Raw genomic sequence first — 6,633 nt, forward strand, 5'->3', positions numbered from 1 at the left:
TAATTATCGGTGTGCTCTTTTCTTTTCGTTTTTCGTTTCCTACATTAAATTATTTTCTTGATCTATTTTTCGTCGTTCCAATTTTAACAATATCCCTACACTATGTACTTTAGTCCCTCGGCACCTTGCCTATATCCTAGTAATCCGTCAAATGTATAGATGTTAGGATCAGATCTAACCTTGTCATACTAAGCAACATAAGGTCATGTCTCAGCCTACGTACTAAACTCAACACATACCGGCTCGTGCACATTCTAGCCTGTCTCCACTCTAGAGATTAGACCTCTACCAAACAACCATCTCTGTTCCCCTAGCTCACATATTCTCATATACGTATATAAATATCTATCACGAGTCCTCGACTTGACTACCAAATCCTCGGGTCATGGATTGACACATGTTATCCTTAGGTCTCCGCTTGGTACTCATATAATTCTCGGGTCTCTACCGGCACAGATTATCTACACATATCTATCTATATCCACTATCCAGGGGATTACACTCTGCTGTTTACCATAATAGTCATATCAACTTATTAGCATACCCGATCGGAGTGGCTTACACAATGCCAATCATAATGCCATGAATACCAACTTAGCACATACATCATGTTTGTACCCAACATAATGTTCTATCCTAATCCAACTTATGCTACTCAGGAAATGACCCGCACAACACATATTACTCAAGATTATCGTCATGCAATATATGGTTCCACACGGATGATTGCATATGAACGACACATTATATTTGAATGCAACAAGTTTTGCATAATAATCATAATCCTAAAAGGATAGATAATACAGTCAAGAAGTAGGAAAATTATTAACTCAATACGATAATATCCTATTCATAGCTTGACGGTGCATAGAGGTGTCAGTAGAAGTCAAGGAAGAAGCTCTCTAGATTCTCTGGTTGGCTCTCGATCGACCTAAGGTCTAACTATTAGAAAATTACGTCCGGTAAAAACGCAGCGAAAAAAGAAAATCAAACTTTTTTTGATTTTTGAAACTCTTAAAATGCAATCTCAAAAGTTACGCAATTAGGAACCCTCATGTTCTTTAAGATTAAAGAAGGACTAAATTACATACCCCCCTGTCAATACCTGCTTTCATTTTCCCCCATTTTATTTAAAAACCTACACTTTGCCCTCTTGTAAAATAAAAAATACTCACAGGGGGGTACGATGTGAATGTGATGACAAAATGATCAATTTGCCCCTCACCATTTTCATCTCCTTTCTTGTTTTGCTCATCCTCCGCCTCATCTCTTCCATTTTTCGCACTTCGATCGGCCACAATTCGTTCCCATTTTCTTCTCCACCTGTTCCTCTTCTCCTCCTGCACTCTCGTCGCCCCTCCATTTCGGCCATAGTAGGGAGGAAATCGAGGTGGGCGTCGATAGAGAGGTGGGCAAGGGCGGGGGCTAGGGCGAAAGTGAGGTAGAGAAGGGTAAAGGGTGTTTGTGGGTGCGGATGGAGATCTGGGCGAGGGTGAGGTAGTGGAGGAGGGCAAGGTGGCGAGGCGAAGGAGGGCGAGGAGGCAGGAGAGGAGGCTAAGGGTATTTTTGATATTAAAAAAAAATATAATAATATTTTATAAACGAAACCCTAATGGAGCACTAACGGTAGGGGGTGAAGTGAATATTTTTTATTTTACAAGGGGCAAAGTGTAGGTTTTTAAATGACAGATGGGGAAAGTGAAAAAGCTGGTATTAACAGAGGAATTTTAGCCTTAAGGAGAAAAGGAAGATCCAATCTTCATCCTTGCGCGGGTAGATCTTTACTGCAATTTGATGATTATGGAATTAGGTTCTCTTGAAATCGCACACATGTCCGACCTCTATAGGTATCCACACGAGATTGGTGATTTGATCGATATCCTCACCGGAGTGCTAGCTCCTTTGCAGAGGACGTCTTTTTGCTGGAAGATCAAAGAGAAGTAAGAGATAGAAAGAGAGATGATGGCTAGGATTTTCTAAAAACTCCCGTGTATTATAAAAAGAAATATAATTCTCTTTTTAATATTATAATAACCATTATGGATAAGATTAAATCTATGTTTGAATTTATCCTCTCCTTAATTGGTTAGATCGATCAAATCCTAATTTGATTCGACTTGAACTTTATCCTAATTTGATCATATCAAATTAATAATGCAATATTTGCACATAAGTCCTCTCATAATTGACTAACCGTTAGTAAGTTCTCTCTTGTAACATTTATACTTTAATAACACTAATTTGTAATAATTATAATTAGTTCAATTATCAACATATTGATAATTAGGTCCTTTGACGATTCAAAAATCACAATCTAGCTATCCGATCAGTCACAACCTCTTATGTGTGTGACCCCATAGGTTCTATTCTATATAATAGTAAGATATATTTTGATCACTATCAACAATATCACTAAAACTCCTTTCAGTGGATTGGAACAATTCCAACTCAGCCCAATGAGAACTATTGATCATCCAGATAATTCTCATGAGTCTTACAATCCACTAGTGACGCCTAGCAGCATGTAGTGACATTCTAGTAGAATAAAATACTAAACCTCTTGTTGCAGTTACCATGAGATACAATCCTTCTATCAAGAGTCTCGACTAGACGGAGGTCATGAAATAACTCGTTAAACTTCATCGTCTGTCATATATTAAATTTATTTCACTTGAATTTCTAATATCGAAAACCCTTTCCGCTATTTATTCTGCCTTAGCCAAGATCTTTTAAACTCGGTCTCATAAACTACATAGGACTAACGCTCTTATCTACCAAGGAAAATAAATTTTGTATAGGTGCACACCCTTTTCCTATAATGAACCTACTGCAGCCAACATGCACCGTCAAGGACCCGAATGGCTAGGGACTAAGTGTATATACAGTCAAACTACAGTAACCTCATTGTGAATAGCCAATGCACCGCAGGTCAAAGGACCAGTCACACTACTGCAATATTGAGTAAGTTAATGATTAGTGAATAAACATCCAAGTGACTTCTCGCGTTGGTCACGCTCGGTACCATTGCTCTCTAACAACCACCTGCATATTCGCTCCAGTATCATCACACTATTGACTTGAGACTCGTCTACCCAAAAAGGGAAGCGACTTATATACTAATCTTATCGGATCAATCATCGTCCCCGTGATGATTCATCGATCCGGAGCATTTAGGAATTAACCACCAATGACGCATGTCTCAAATTTTCAACTTTTGAGAATACATGTTATCATCTTATTAATTCCTTGGACGATTCATGGACACAAACACAACATTAATGAAAATAAGAATCCAAATTTATTCATAATATCTTAAGGTCAAATACAAATTTATGTACTAAAAAAAATACATGTGTCGGCCTGGTTGGCTTCTCGGGCACACATCTAACACCAACTAAGTCAACCACATCTATAGAGTTGATTGCTCTAGAATCCGTTGACCATTGGGTCCTAAAGCTAGTCTTCTATCAATTACCTATAACGGTTGATTGCAACGGTATGATCGATCAACCTTGTGATGCCCAAACATCAAAAACACATGGAAAGCATAGCACGAAAGGCATCTTACCTGAGTTTTTTGACCTTTGAACACGAGGAACGAGTCGCTCAGAGTGAAAACTTCCATTCTGCATGTGTCGGGTGGAGTAATTTACACCCACTACTCAACAAGTAGTGAGAGGAGTGCGATTTGGCTTCAACTTGGAGCATAAGATAGGCTAGAAGAAGAAAAGATGAGAGAGGGAGAGAGTGAAGTGGTGAAAAAGAAAGAAAAAGAAAATAAGGGAGGGAGAGTGAAAGATTAGAGAGTAAGGGAGGGAGGATATATAAGAAAATAGGAGATAGTAGAGAAGGAGAATGATATAGGAGAAAGCAAGATGAGGAAGAGAGTGGAGTGAGTGAGGTAGAGTACGGTATCCCTACGATTTGGAATAGTCATACATATAAGGTATAATAGGACTAAAATCTTTTAATCTGGCTATATCATTTTGCGCAGTGGTTAGGCTCAAGAGGTTAAGAGGGTTAAGCGTACTAGGGCTAGAGTACTTTTAGGATAGGTGACCCTCCTGAAAGCGAGGCATCACAGTTGGTATTAGAGCTAATTACCAGCCGAAAGTGTGAGATGAGTTTTGGTTGAGCTAAGATCACATAGTGCGCAGAGCGTGGCTCCCTGGTTGATGACCAATGTGTGTGGAACATAGTTCTCTACAATGTCGGAAAAGGCTAGTGAGACAAGTCTTCGATTGGCTAGTGCTTGTGAGTGTGCTTGAGTCTGAAGAGGATATCATGGCTTAAGACGGGAGGAATGTAGCACCCCTATCCCTAGGATTTGGAATAATCTTATATATAATATAAGGTATTATAGGATTAAAACCTCTTAACCCGGCTATAATATTTTGAGAAGTGGAGGTTAAGAGGTTTGAGCGTGCTAGTGCTATAGTAGTTCTAGGATAGGTGATCTCTCGGAGAGCGGGGCGTCACAGTTAGGTGGAAGCAACTGAATCAGTAGACTCGCTTGACCAGACTACAGTACGGTTGATTTCCAGGCCGATCCATATTGAGTTCAAATCTATTGTTGGCGCCGACGAAACTCAGACAGTGGCTCGATCAACCCGGTTCATCAAATTCAAAACAAGTGTAACACAAGAAGAAAAAAAAATTAAATTCAAGGAGTATAACACTACAACAAAAACGATCTATAGCGACACTTTTAGATGTCGGTACAGGTCAAAAAAAGTGCTGCTGGCTAAATTACCGACACTTTTAACAAGTGTTGCTATATGTGGGGTCGATAGATATATAGTGACAGTTAAAGAGTGTTGCTATAATCTAAAAAAGTGCTGCTAATTTACCAATATTTATTTAAGCATTTAGCAGCCGCCGGAATCTACCTCGTTGGCTGCGGTGGCGGAGAAGGACGAGAGGAAGGGATCTTCGTCTAGGATTTTAGTCAATTGAGTGAGAGAAGAAAGGGAAATGGTAATCGATTTTTTTTTCTTTTTCTTTTCTGTTTGTAATCGGGTCGAATGGCATAGATGGGGTGGATAGTAAAGTAACCTTTTATTTTTGGTTGGATTGGACTTTATATTTAGGCATTAGTAGATTTTTTAAAGTTTTGGTATAAATTGGACACTTACACAAAAGTATCCCAAACATGTGCTCCTATAACCTAATTCTGTTGTAGTGTGTAATTATGTCCAAATTTTGCCACTAGAACACTTCTATTCCCTGATCATTATTATAGTTTTTATTTTTATTTTTGGAAGAAAATTTCACATGAAGTAAAATTGCCGAACAGAACCTGCAGACCAAATTCTAATTCGTATTAGGTCACTTAGGCGTCAAATTGAAATTAATTTTATGAGAAATATTTTTACCAGTTAAAGGCATAAATTTTTCATAAAGTTTAGAGGTTACTTGGTCTTAAATAATTAATCATTTTTTAGTTGCTCTTATCAGCTAGACAAAGGGTCCAGCACCAAATTGTTACCAAACTTGGCACATTGTCCTAGATGCTATAACTAGCTCTCCTCATCATAATTACAAAAAAATATTTTTGTTATACTTTGTTTTTCAAAAAATTAATGTTATTGACTTGTTATTGATAATGTGGTGCAAGTATGACACAGTAAACTTCCTCCTGTCTCTTGATGATAGAATTTTCTGAGAACATTTCATGTACAAACAAACTTATCATATCAAAATTTAACTAATACTGAAATAAATGGATGCCTCTTGGTCAATAATTGTCCACTTTAGAACTCGGTATTACTGAACAGGCACTTACATAATTCCACATAATAAGTAGAAACTTCTTCATCAATTACTCCAACAACATTCCACTGCCAATTTTTTGTTCATCAAACAAGACATTGCAACCCCTTCGTTTTGGAGTTGAATTTTTTTTCCAGAATGCTGGTCCATTTAAGCCAACAATGCCCTCTCCAGTGCACAAATTCGCAACATGGGAAATCGAAGCCCTGACCTCTGGCTCTAATATCATTTGTCGGATCGTCGGCGCTAACCATTAATCTCTAACCATTAATTCCAAAAGCTCAAGCTGCTAGAAATATACAACAAATTCACTTAAAGCTTACAAACACAGCACACACGGGTCTCGATTGTGACTCGGCCTAACCCGTCTCATGCCACTTCAAACACGATACGGCCCAATTCAGCCTCACGCCATTTTGAATGTGACTGGGCCCAACCTAACCTTTCGCTACAGGGCAGAATGCTGACTCATTAAAGCCAATAGGGTAGAAGTTTTTTTATTTATTTGTGTGATATTCCTTATAAATTTCCTCGTGTAAAATTGAAATTTCAAATTTCAAATATTTGATTCATTTGGGGTTGTATTTAGTCAAATCATAAAAAGTTAATTTATTTGATAAAATTCTCACTTTACTAATTAGTAAAAAAATCGAAACCGAAGCAGCCATCCAAGTTTAGAATAATAGGTTAAAAATGAATCCCACAAAATTGGTTAGAATATTTAACAAAGAGAATTTTTTATGTACTTTCTAATTTAACATATGAGTCATGTAATTAAGTTTTGGTGAACCAACTAGAGAAACGCATGTGAATCCGAAAGTGTTAAATCTTGCTATTAATCCTGAATTTTCTATTCTTAGG

The sequence above is a fragment of the Ananas comosus genome, linkage group 8 (assembly GCF_001540865.1).
Source record: "Ananas comosus cultivar F153 linkage group 8, ASM154086v1, whole genome shotgun sequence".
Taxonomy (NCBI): Eukaryota; Viridiplantae; Streptophyta; class Magnoliopsida; order Poales; family Bromeliaceae; genus Ananas; species Ananas comosus.